Source organism: Monodelphis domestica, chromosome 4, assembly GCF_027887165.1.
Source record: "Monodelphis domestica isolate mMonDom1 chromosome 4, mMonDom1.pri, whole genome shotgun sequence".
Taxonomy (NCBI): Eukaryota; Metazoa; Chordata; class Mammalia; order Didelphimorphia; family Didelphidae; genus Monodelphis; species Monodelphis domestica.
In genome coordinates, this window is record NC_077230.1 from 385365169 (window position 1) to 385379033 (window position 13865).

The 13865-nt window shown below is 39.6% G+C and overlaps 1 protein-coding gene across 6 annotated transcripts in view; it reads right to left on the reverse strand.

Moving 5' to 3' along the window:
* Positions 1-13865, reverse strand: part of ZBTB40 (zinc finger and BTB domain containing 40) — a 91407-nt gene that overhangs the window by 71720 nt on the left and 5822 nt on the right. The window contains exon 1 of one of the 6 annotated variants that reach the window (XM_056795610.1): positions 791-1494. The exons of the other annotated variants lie outside the window; for them this stretch is intronic. The gene's annotated coding sequence lies outside the window, so the exon portion shown is untranslated. Of the gene's footprint in view, positions 1-790; positions 1495-13865 lie in introns of those variants that run through there. 6 annotated transcript variants of the gene reach the window in all.

Consider the following 13865-nt stretch of genomic DNA (forward strand, 5'->3'; position numbering starts at 1 on the left):
AGAAAAACAGAATAAAATGTGAAATATCACATTGAAAAAACAACTGATCTGGAAAATAAATCCAGGAGAGACAATTTTAAGAATTATTAGACTACCTGAAAAACATGATAAAAGTATGCAAAGAGGTCAAGAAGGACAAGAATGAGAAAAGATCATTACATATAACAATTAAGAAATAGTAACTTTAGAGAGAGATGTTTTGGTTTAATGATGAGTTCACAAGACACACTGTAAAGTTAAGAAAAGAATAAGAAAGGAAGTAGACCTAGTACAAGTATCCTTCTCAAGAAGCTGAGTCACAAAAAGGGAGGACAGACACAAAACAAAAGGCAGCAAGAATGGATGGATCAACTAAGGAGTTTCTTGAGAAAGGGAAAGATGTAAGTATGTCTATAGGTAATAGGAAAGCTGACAAGAGATAGGAAGAGTCTGAAAACAACTGAGAATGGGAATGAATCTGAAAGTGGCAATAGAATGGTGTTTCTCCCCTTCTCTTAGGAGGATAGAAAACAAGGAGAATACTAAACCCAAGGGATAGCATTTTCTTCTCTTACTTCAAAGGCTGAAAACTTGTTCCTTACATTTTATAATTCTAAGACCTACATGCAATAATTGAACCAACTATCAATGGCCAAGCACATTTATAAATTCTTAGAATCACAGCTAAACAAGTGAAATAATGTTTGTGAAAGGGAATTCTTTATTCTCTTTGTCCATTTTAAGTTAATCAATCTAAGAAAGCCCTACTTAACACTTTGTAATCAAGTAAGAGAATTCACAAATCACTTACTTGGAGAGTCACACCCTTTTAACCCAATCAATCAGAAACTTGTGAATCCTTTGATAAGAGTTGACACCTTCAGAGGATGAGAAGTGGATGCCACAAACACTACCTCCCTGGGTAGTGCTAGGCAATTTGGAAGTTGTGATTGGCCCCTGTGAATACGGGAAGGGACAGGAAAGGACTATAAAAAGTCCTGAACTTCTTTAGCTGGAGCCCCCAGCTTGAATCTTGGGCTTTGAGCTTTGGCTGGTAACCTTACTCTTGGAGGTGACTTTGAACTTGGACTTAGGCTTCAACTTGGGACCTTGGCTTTTGGACTGTTTCTTGGGTGAGTGAGTAACTGGCCTTCTTTCCCTGGCTTCTGGAGAGATTAGTTCCGGAGAGGGCTTCTCCTCTTAGAGAACGTTGGTGGAAGTACTGGATGCTGTGGTCAAGGGTTAACAAGTCCTGCTGGGCTGAGCCGAGCACCAGAGCAATATTTAGTGTAATAGGCTAGACATCTTCTCTACCCTCTTTTTGCATTTTCCTACATTCACTCTTTCCACCTCTTTGTAAATAAAAGCTTTTAAAAGTCATTTTGCCTTGAGCTATATTTTAAATTGGCAACCACCATACTATTTTAGAATTCTCACATATTTAGTCAAACTCTAAATTTAATTCCTTACATGTTTAAAATAGTGAGTTCAGATAATGAAAACTCTTTTAATAAATACATTTAAAACAAAAGTTTTTAAATATGTTTTTTAAAGCCAGTGAGAATCTTTTATTGGCTTCATCTTTAAAAAAAAAATTGCTTCACCATTTCTTAAACTTCAATTAATCAAGCTCTCTATTAACAAGGGCAGCTGCAGGTGGTCCAATCTATGTGAGCATGAATGCCCAGTTCAGAAGAGACACTGAAAGCACAAAATAGAGCAAAAAAATGTATTAGTATCACCATGGCTTTCTCCTTACAAATTCAAAAGTTCTCTTATAAACATTATCTAAAGCATCTAATTCTCTTTTTAAGAAGACATACTACAGCCCCAATTTTAGAAATGAGAAAACTGAGCTGCCTCTCCCATAAACAACCAAACAGGTGGAAGAGCCAAGAACCTGGAAGCCTTTGCCCTTGTTCAAAAACTACAGCATCTTTAGCTTTCCTACCTCCCCCGACTCCAAAAACCTCCAACCTAAAATGAATCAAAACTTAATATTTACATACAAATTCTCCTTGTTCATATAAATTATTAGTATTTACTAACCTTCACTAAAGAGAAAGCAATACATCTTAAAATACTATTCCTGATATGCTAGTAATTACCAGAGTCAACTGATTTTTTTTTTCCAAGTGCTCTATTTCTGATGAAAATGTTCCTCTGAGAATATCTATGTGATTCCATGAGGCACAACACCAACATTTTCAACATGATAAACCTTTTGTAATTCTCTTGCTTTCCAGGTAATTCAAAGGACCTCACAACTTGGAAAGATTGGGAAATGGAAGAAGGCTTTAGGATGAGCATCATTTCCTGCCTTTTACTCACTAGACTAATATACGATTCAGTTCAGGCACATTTCCAAAAATTCTATATCTTGAAATGAAAATGTAAAGTCTTGCAAAATGTCTACTCCTTAAGAAAATCAAAATTGCTATAAATTTCACTTAATTCTAACCCTAACATCTGGCACAACCAAGGATCTCAAAAACCAATAACAATTTCAGCATTTTAAAATCCAGCTCTGAGTATTTTTTAAAGTTCCTTGGTTTTGTCAGGAGCTTGGATAGATAGACATTTCCATCTAAAAACCAGGGATTATTTCTGAGCTTAATTTTCTGGACTTACCTTTCTTCACCAATGAAAATTTAGCATCATCAGGGCTCCAAAACAGCTTGTTCAAAGCTATCTGTTTAATAACAATAATTTTTTAAAAAGGTAAGGAGACCAGAGAACTAGCAGAGAAGCTTTGACAGCCACAAACCACAGCTACAATAAGCTATTCTTCCTTTTTATTACATTTTATTTTTTCTAATTTACAAAAATTCTTTTTCTCTCCCATCCACTGCACCCCTTCCCTCAATAATTAGGGAAGGGAAGAAACCTTCACAACAAATATAGTCAAGCAAAATTCCCATTTTGGTCATTTTAAAAAATGACTCATTCTGCAGACTCAAAAACCATCAGAAAGTGGAATAGTATGCATTGAGAAGAGCTAGTCTTAAGAATGAATATAGTAAAGAAGAGGAGATAAGAGACAGATAAGATGAGGCCATCAAAAACTGCATAGGGGGGGGCAGTTGGGTAGCTCAGTGGATTGAGAGCCAGGCCTAGAGAAGGGAGGTCCTAGGTTCAAATCTGGCCTCAGACACTTCCCAGCTGTGTGACCCTGGGCAAGTCACTTAACCCCCACTGCCTAGCTCTTACCACTCTTCTGCCTTGGAGCCAGTATACAGTATAGACTCCAAGACAGAAGGTATGGGGATTATATATATTATATATATATATATGTTATATATATATATATATATAATGGGGATTATAATAGTCCCTATTTCACAAGGTTGATGTGAAAATCAAATGAGATAAATTTATGTATTTCATTTGGTAGCATGCTTCAAACTACAAATGCGATTAGCTATAATTTACAGTGTTTTGTCAACATGGAATCTAGAAATCCTAAACTTGTGGCCTAGTGGAATCTGGTGAGTCCCAGGTTTCAGGATTAATTTGTAGGTTGGAGACCCCAAAGTTTGTACTTGTTCCCTGTTCCCGTGAGAATCCACCCTGAAGGGAATCCCAGGCTAGCAGTTTCAGACTGAGTGGTGGACCCTCAGGTGAATGACAATCCACTTGAGGTGGGGGCTAAGCCCAAGCCAGTGACTCTTTAGCACAGTAGGCAGCAAGTCAGTCTCATAAGCTGAAGGTACCCAATTCAATCCTCCTCCTCGATCTGAAGGAGGGTGTCATATACTGGAAGAGGTTTCGGGAGACAAGAAGAGTCACTGGTTTGGGCTTAGCCCCCACCTCAAGTGGAGATGGGAATTCCAACCCAGGTGTCCAGCACTCTTTTCACTACACCATGCTGGCTAGAAAGGAGCCTAAAAGTAGAAATAGATTGACTATATTCCATACCATCTGCTTAGACTCTTTTCAAAGATGCACAGCAGGTGAAGTGATCTTTCTCCCTGTTTAGGGATCCCTTGCTAGTGGCAATAAAGACCTGATATAGGAACACCTCAACATTCTTAAAGTTTTTTCTACTACTAGCCTAAGCAGATTGTCCTTCTTTAGCATGGTTGACAGGACTATTATCAATCACTCTTCTCACTTTAAAATTCTGCAATCTTTTTGTCTTTGAACATTTAAGGACTACTTTGATCTACATATTTCTCTAATACCCATCACTAGGGAATCTGACAAGGAGTTACACACACACACACACACACACACACACACACACACACACGAAAATGTGCCTTAAACTTCAGGACCTAGCCTCTGGGATTCCATATGATTGGCTCAAAATCATTCAAAGACAGACTTGGAAAGATTTGTCAAGAATTTCTTCAACATTCTGTTACCCAGAAATAGCTAGAACTCCTGGGGCCAATTATTCTACTGTCTTGGATCCTGACCTTGGAAAGCTCTCCCTAGAGTTTTGGCCAGATTTTTTAAAACGGGGGACATATTGACAGCTGCATGCTGGCTTATGTCTGGAGTGGCCAAACTTCCTGTTGGGGTTGCATGTGATAGTCTTCATAAGATGAAGAGCTACATTGTGGTTAGTTCTAAGGTAGAATTAAAAAAAAAAAAACTTTCAAGCATTTCTTTGGGTCTCTCAATTCAAGTTCTAAATGCCTTGGAATGAGAATGGAGACTAGGTAGTATGAATAAGGAAGACTCTAGACCTTCTACTCACAAATAGCCAAATACTCAAGAATATATAACAATACTTCCAAAGAGGTTTTTAAATTCCTGTTTCTGGGTCACACACTTCATGCTTCTCTATGGCTAAAATTAAAGCCACTTTAACCTTCAGAACTTTGGGGGCAGAAGGGAACAAGGAAATGGGAGAAGCTGGAGGGCCATTAAGTTGGGAGATACAAAGACTGTTGGCTCTTTTAGCATCTCCAGCAAAGTTTTAGCAAGTCAGGATCATTGTAAAAGAGGACCACTCTACATGGTTCCCCAAAGAATAAATTTGAAACTTTTCTCTCATTTTCCCTACTTCTAGCCTTTTCTACTCTCTCCAGCACTGTTCTCCATCCTAACAACTTATTCCACTTTTTTCAATTCTCCAGGATTATTATTTTCCCACTAGCCTAGATCCTACCTGTATACCGTAAGTGTCACATATAAAAAGCAAAGGATTTTTTTTTAATCAGAAGCCCAAGGTTCAGGCCTAGGCCCTGCTACTTACCCGCAATAATTTTGGACAAGACATTTAAGGCTTCTGTTACCTTTTTTATGGTTTGTTTGTTTTCTAAACACTGACCTTCCATCTTGGAATCAGTACTATGTATTGGTTCCAAGGCAGAAGAGCAGTAAGGGCTAGGCAATGGGGGTTAAGTGATGTGCCCAGGGTCACCCAGCTAGGAAGTGTCTGAGGTCAAATTTGAACCCAGGACTTCTTGTCTCTAGACCTGGATCTCAATCCACTGAGTCACTCAGCAACCCCCATCTTTTTTACATCTTGAAAGAATTAGCTAATCTCCCAAATCTTGGCCAAACTGATTCCTAAAACAATCCCTTAGTAGCAGGCCTTTTTGGGTAACATGACCTATGATGAAAGATTTATGAAAATTTCCATTCTCCTTCCTTCTTCGTGCTTTCTCTCCTATTATTTATAAAACCAGAAGTGACTATGTCTAAACTAGATTGTCTTATGATCCTAGCTAACCAAGCTTCCAGACCCAAGCAGTTTTAATGTCAAAGTAAAGGTAACTCTAAAATTCCAAAACCAACACTGCCCTAAAGATTTGCCTGTTGCTTTCTCTCCTCAGTCTGTTCCCAGCCCAATTTTCTTCATTCCTTTCTTCTCTAGACTCTCTTTACTTAAGACATTCTTATGATAATTTCAATCCTATTATCTTCCTGGCAGCAATTTATGTTCCTCTGAGACAAGGAATCTATAAGTCAACAAATAGTTATTAAGAACCTACTATGTGCTAGACACTGTGCTAAGCCCTAGGGATACAAAGAAAGACAAAAATAGTCCCTTCCCTTGCCTACAATCTAATGGTGGAGACACCTTGCAAACAACTATGTATCAAGATGATAGAAACAAGTGCCTCATCATTCTTTCAGGAGACAGGGTTGGTGTGGCACTCAGCAGTCCTATACACAAGTTCATCAAACATCCCCTCTTAGTCTCATATTAAGCCTGAACAAAATAATGACCAGCACTAAATTCTGAATTCCTCAAGAGTTTATGAGAAGGGGCAGCAGCGAAGTAGCACAGTGGATAGAGACCCAGGTCTGGAGACAGCAAGTCCTGGGTTCAAATCTGGCCTCTAGATATTTCTAGCTATGTGACCCCCTCAGCAAGTCATTTGTCCCCAGTTGTCTGGCCCTTGCTACTCTTCTGCTTTGGAACCAATAGTTAACATCAATTACTAAGACAGAAGGTAAGGGTGTTTTGTTTTGTTTTTTAAAGCAGGGGAGAAAAAAGAGTTCTTTGTCTCAGCAGCTGGCAGCTTCCCCAGGAGACAGCACACTGTAAAAGCTTAAAAGGCCCAGCTCTCATCACAAAGGCCTGGCTGGACATCTCAGCTCCAAGACTTGGCACAGGGTATTCTTTATTTTATAATTTTATTTTTTTTAAAACCCTTACCTTCCATCTTGGAGTCAATACTGTGTATTGGCTCCAAGGCAGAAGAGTGGTAAGGGCTAGGCAATGGGGGCCAAGTGACTTGCCCAGGGTCACCCAGCTAGAAAGTGTCTGAGGTCAGATTTGAACCTAGGACCTCCCATCTCTAGGACTGGCTCTCAATCCACTGAGCTACCCAGCTGCCCCCTTCAGGGTATTCTTTATGATCCTTAGTTCCTTCATCTGTCAAATGATGGAGTCAGAATAAATGCCAAGGTCCTTCTAGCTCTGACCACCTATACCAGTGATGGTGAACCTTTTAGAGAACGAGTACCCAAACTGCAACCCTTATGTTGCATGTGAGTGCCTCACCTCATCCCAGACAGGAGAGAGAGGAAGTGCTCCCCTTGAGCTGCTGGGCAAAGAGACAAGTGAAGTGAGAATGTCCTCAGGTACATGGAGAGGGGGAGGGGAACACCTCTGCCCGAATCCCTCTGGTTTTCTAGTAATGAACTCTGGCAGGTGACTGCAGCCATGCCCACAGAGAGGGCTCTGCATGCCCTTTTTGGCACCCATGACATAGGTTGACCATCACTGACCTACACATTAAAATTAAATCAGGATGAATAAGTCATAAAAAGCCATTTCCCAAATAACATTTTAGCTGGATGTTCCCTTTCTCTAAATAGATAAAGATAGCAAGATAGCATAGTGAAATGGAAAGGGCATCAGATTTTGAAATTTAAGAATTGAGAGGACTTCGGCAGCCATCTAGTATAATTCAAGTATACAGCATTTTCAAAAGTGGACATCAAGCCTCTGCTTGAAGATCTCCAACGAGGAAGAAACAGCTACCTCCAGAAGCTGCACATGTTGCTGTGGGAGAACTGTAAGTTTTACTCATTGTTACTAATCCCCACCCTATCATGTGACAACATCCTAAATACCTGAAGACAGCTGTCAAAATATATAAATCCATACATCCCATTTCTTCAAATTCTTTTCATATGGTATATAGATTCAAGGCTCTTCCATCATCCAGGTTGCCCTCTTCTGGGCACTCACAAACTTATCAATATCCTGCTTAAGCTGTACCATCAGAACTGATCATGTATTGCAGATGCTGTCTAAACAAGTCAAAATATACTGGAATGATCACTATTTACTTATCCCTAGAAATCATGCCTCTCTTCCTACAACCCAAGATTACATATGATTTTTGGCTGCAACATCACTGCCAACTCAGTGGTCTCATTCAGATTATCTGATCATTCCTCCCACAATTCACACACATGAAGTTAATCTTTTTAACTTAGATGTAAGACTTTATATTTATACCTATTTAATTTTGCCTAGTTAGAGTCAGTCCAATGTTTCAGTCACTTAAGATTTTTGGACTCTGATAGTATATTAGTAACCAATCTCTTCCAATTTTTGATATTCATATCACAAGTCAAAAGCACAGATGATTGGGCCATGCAGATAGAGAACTTTTAAGCTGTAATGAAAGCCATCAAGAATTACTTCATTGAATATGACCATTGGGCAGTTCCAAATCCACCTAAATGACCAATCAAGGCCACAGTTGAGCTCACAGGTCTATAGTTTGCAGACTCTATTGTTTTTCTTTCTTTGAAAATAATGGGCATTTCCCCTTTCCAATGCTGTGGTACCACTACCTTTCTCTACTATCTTTCTTATTAAATATACTGCTACCTTTTGTTGCCTAGGTTTCCCCCAGTACCTCACTCCTCAACAAGAGAACTCTGGACCTGGAATCAGGAAGACCTTATTTCAAATCCAGCACCAGGCACTTACTAGCTGTGAACCTAGGAAAGCTACTTAATTTCTAACTGCCTCAGTTTCCTTAGCTGTAAAACAAGGATAATAACAGCACCTACCTACTGGGGTTGTTTTGAGGATCAAATGAAATAATATTTGAAAAGTGTTTAGCATAGTTAAAATAGTAGATGCTTGGTAAATGCTGGTTCTTACCACACCTCTAACTTCAGAAAGCCATCCCTTATAACAAAGATTTTTTTTTTAACCCTTATGTTCCATCTTGGAATCAATACTGTGTATTGGTTCCAAGGCAGAAGAGTGGTAAGGGCTAGGCAATGGGGGTTAAGTGACTTTCCAAGGGTCACCCAGCTATAGAAAGTGTCTGAGGCCACATTTGAACCCAGGACTAGGTTCAAATCTCTAGGCCTGGCTCTCAATCCACTGAGCTACCCAGCTGCCCCCCAAAGATCATTTTTAAGGAGGAAAAAGAACTTAAAAGTAAGCAAAACCAATCAATCTAATGAATTCTCCCCTCCTTCAAAGATCATTAATAGTGGCTGAGTAGCCATATTCGCTAACTTTTTCACTTTCAAGGATATAGATCACCTGGGTCAGATAAAATTCACCAAAGACAGTCAGATGCTCTCTTCAGAGTCTCAAACCCAGTTTTGCCCACTGGAAAGCTCAATTTTCTCATCTATAAGCCTTAGATAAGGGTCTTAAAAGACTAAGATTTTATATGGCTCCATATTTGTGATCCTATGTGGCTATGAACCATAAACCACAACAATCTTGGAAGAATTAAAATTACAAATGACCCAAAGGGCAATTAAAAGATGCATGGCAGGTATTTCAGCATATTGCATGTATCCAAAGATTTGAATGCTAGAGTAGATTGTATATGTCTATGTATATGTGTGTAAATATAGACACATGCAGATGGTAAAGACAATAGCAAACAAGAGGAGCTGAATGAGAAAGCATGAAGTCAAAATTTGTCAGTGGACAAAGCACCTCCTCAATCAGCACCAAGAGTAGTAGCAAGAAATTTAGCACTCTACATATGGACTATGACCTCAGACAAATCACAACTGCTCTGAGCCTTAGTTTCCTGAAGGTCTTTCAGAGCTCTAAATTCACTAATCCCATAACTCTAGAAATGCTGCTCAAGTCACATTTCTGTAAAAACAAACTCAGTCTTCAAGGATGTCAATGCAGAAGTTCCATCATGAACACACTAAAACAGAATAGATCTCACTAAATAAATGACATGCTTGGTGTCTTGATTTGGAAGATTTTGACTTAAATCACAAATAAGAGGGAAATGCAATGCAAGTTTTCCCTAGTTCAGCCACTCTCCTTAGGGGCCAGAGGAGAGCTGAGCCTGAGCATGATCCTCCACATTTACTGCTGAACCAATCCACCAAGCCAGAGAGAGTGACAATCTTATCTCTGAATTTAAATGCCCTTAACATTATTTTAATACTTTTCTCAAAGTGCTTAGTAGCTTGCTTTTCTCCTCATTATCCAAGATGATGCCTTTGAAAAGCAGGTTATTGGAGATCCAGGAAACTATATATCCCAATTCAATTTCCTTCCCCAAAATCAAAGTGCTTACTCTCTTGAAGAGTTGAGAGAGGCCAAGAGGTCCCTGCCTTCCCCCAGGGTGCTGCTGGTACAGGCAGTGCTCCAGAAGCATAATGTAAATACTCAGCATGAAGCACCAGGGCATACCAATTTGTTTTTCAATCTATTTTATTTCAGTTCAAAGCATCATTGCAGAAAGAGAGAGACTGAGAAAACAAGCCACATTCTGGTTATACCCAATCCTCCTCAATCTCCAAAAGCAGCAGAGTATTGCCAAAGCATGGCTTGTTTTCCTGGGTTGTCCCTTTGCAATGTCGCTTTGAACTGAAATAAAATAGATTGAAAAACACATTGGCTGCCCTGGCTCTTCCTCTAGGGCTTTCCATCATCCTGCCACGCAAGGGTCATCACCTACTCTCTGCCTCAAAATTCAGCTGACCCAAATCACCAAGTAACACTGTACTGATGTGAATAGGAAGGGCCCACCCAAACCCAAAATAGCAAAGAAATTCAAGGCTTGCTTTGATTTTGCATTAACAGGCCACCTTGCATCCAGTTTCTTGCTCCATTTGCTAGGCTGGATCATAGCTTCTGATGACATTTTCAAGATGGTTTCTGGATAGTTTTAAATCAAAACTTTAAATTTCTGTTCTTTCTGTAGTAGTCTCTTGATCTATTACTGCCTCAGCATAATTTTTCATATTGACTTGGGGGGGGGGGGGTGGAAACCAGCATCCCATTTTGGACAGCTCAAAAAACCTGTTACTCCTCTGCTTACATAAAATTACAGAATCATAGACTGGAGGTAGAAATGACATGGGCACTGTACCCCCAGAAACCCAGGGGAACTATTATCAGGGAAACTCCCTTGCCTTTGAATCCTTGTGACTCTTAACCTAGAAACACCCAATGACCCCACCTAGGGTCCTGAGATGACTATCTATCTTTGACTTAAGATGGACAAAGAGATGAATCTTTATGCCTCCAGGCAGACCCCAGTCAGATGACCACCCCACCCCACCAAATGCCTGAGGGACTAACACTCTATAGGTCATGTCCACACCATGACATAGTATCTGTAGTAAAAAGTATAAAATCCCCAGAACTGATGTCGTCTGGGGGACAGCCTTTCCATCCATGCTGTCCCCATAGAGGAACAGCCTTTCCTTTCATGCCGTCCTCTCAGAAACTGCTCCCTATCTTGCTGTACCACCTTGCTATCCTCCTGGCCATTCTCAACATTACTTTCTAAATTAATAAATTTCTCTTTTTGTTTTTAAGCTAAGTTTTGGAATCTTGCATTCTTGCAAAAGGTATCCTTCCTGAAGGCCAAAGGTATCCTTCCCACCCATAACAGAAAGGCCATTAGATGTTATCTAGAGAAAGCAGCTTGATGTAGGAGAAAGTTAATTGGCTTTGCTGAGGAACTGGGTTCAAATTCCCTCTCTGACATTTACTATCTATGTGACTTTGGATAAGTCATTTAACCACCTTGGATTTCAGTTATCTTTGAACAGAAAAGGTTGGGCCAGATAACTTTTAGGGTCATCCCCAGCTCTAGATCTATGGATGGATAGAGAGTAAAAGATCCAGAATTTAAACCTAAACCCTTCAACTCCTAACCCAGCACTTTACTAAGCACTTACCAAGTAAATTATGCTACCTCTAAAAATTTCATTTGAATTATTCAAAACTATTTTTAAAGCTATGGGAGCCAGGGGACAAAAACTGGACCTGTGATATCCCTAATAGAAGAAACTCTCAGATTAGGAAACTCCTGCAATTTATTTATAGTCTGAGAGGGTTCCTTAGAGCGCCCAGTGTCAACATGGAATCTAGAAACCCCAACTTTTAGGACTAGCTTATAAATTGGAGACCCCAAAGCTTGTGAGAGTCCACCATAAAGGGAATCTCAGGCTAGCAATTTCAGACTGAATAATAGATCCTAAGGTAAATGACAATCCCAGTTAGGTGGAGCTAAGCATATGCTAAATACTCTTTGTCTTAGGTAGTCATCTCCACCAATCAGACTCTTTCCCAAGAAGACCCACATCTGGGCAGGGACCATCTTTTTAGAATCCATTATAAATAGCCCCTTTCCCTTACACTCTAGCCTCTGGCTATGATTCCTTTCCCTAGCTTGATGGTATCCCGTCAGTATAGTTTGAACACCCCCATTTCCTTGTAGCTATGGTAATGTCAATCATCTTTCCCTACCCCTGGATCATGGTATATAGGTTCCCCAAATTCTTTTGTTCCTTGGAATTGTCCAATCTAACACGGTTGGCATCCCAGGGGTCAGTGACCAGAGCAACCAGAGTTCAATCTTTGGACTCTGTGTGGAGGCCTAACTCGGCACTGTACCCCTTTCCTTAATTAAAGAGTGGTTTTTCTGAGTATTTAATAGTTCTATGTTTTTCTCAATTAACACCAGGATCACAAAGTCGGGGTTTGTCAGAGGCAGGACTTGAACTCAGATTACCGGATTTGAAGCTGGATTTTTACCCACTAAAGTACTGCTTCTACCCCCATTTTTCTCACACTAATAAGAGATAGTATTTATATAGCACTTGATGGTTTGCAAAGCACTTTATAAATATTCCCTCATTTTATCCTAACAATCCTAGGAAGTGCTATCTCTATTTAGCACAAGCCTAAAATAAACAACATCCCTCATTGCCCAGGAAAAAACAGTTTCAAGCATAAACTCCTGTCTTGGTATTTAATGCTCTCCATAATCTGATGGAAGTTGAATATCCAGGCTTATCTCTTATTATGGGGACATACTCTTGTAGTCAAATAGAGCTACTCTCCATACCTGTTCCATCCATTCCCATTTCAGTGCCTTTGCTCCAACCATCCCTTATTTCCTCAATAGCAACTGTCACTTCCCATATCTACTGAACTGCCACACTTCCTTCAAAGTATGGCAAAAATTAAAAAAACCAGAGAACCTCCAGTGGAGATGGCAAAGGGCCTCAAGTCCATGCCACATGAGTACGAGTTGGAAAGTCTAGGGGGTGTTTAGCCTGGAGAAGAGAAAACTTAAGAGACAGAGGTGTTGTCATCATATATTGAAAGGTTATCATGTGGAAGAGGGATCAGATTTGGCAGCTAGGTGGTACAGTGGATAAAATATTAGGCCTGGAGTAAAGAGGTGGCCTCAGATACTTCCTAACTGTGTGACCCTGAGCAAGTCACTTAACTACAATTGCCTAGCCCTTGACCTTCCATCATAGAGTTATCTTTAAAACAGAAAGTAAGAGTTTGTTCTACTCAGGCCCAGGTGGCCAAGTAAGAGGCAGATATAGGCCGAATCTAGTGACAAAAACGAAAAGTACTGAATTACTAAAATAAGAAGAGTAGTAGATAGATAGAAGAGCTGGCTTCAGGATTATGCCTGAACATATATGCATACATTATGATGCATTGCTTATCCCTTTACTGTCCCACAAGCACCTCTTTGATACTATAATACAAAGTAAAAAAGCAAACTGCATTTCTTTGCTGTTTCAGGTATGGGTTAGTCCTTTATATTTATATCATGTGAATCTTAAAATTTCTCAGACTTGTGATTCTTAAAAATTCTCAGACTCTACCTTGGAACATATTTAGTTAGGGCTATTCCCCATTTTAAATAATGAAGGTACTTGATCAGGAATGTGGGGACTTCTAACATTACTCCACCCATACTTAGGCATACTTTAGGGGAAGATAAAGTTGCAAAACTCCTTACTGAACAATGAAAAAGTACTTAACTCATACTTATAGTGAGGCCAAAACCTTAAGTTAGGTCTATTTTTAGATCTAATATAAAAGGGTGCTAAGTACCTATGAAGGTCAAATTAATCACTAAAAGGTCAGGCAACTTGCATGGGGCAAGTTTAGCAAAAAGGTGTGAAGTTTTAGTCTACTCAGGTGT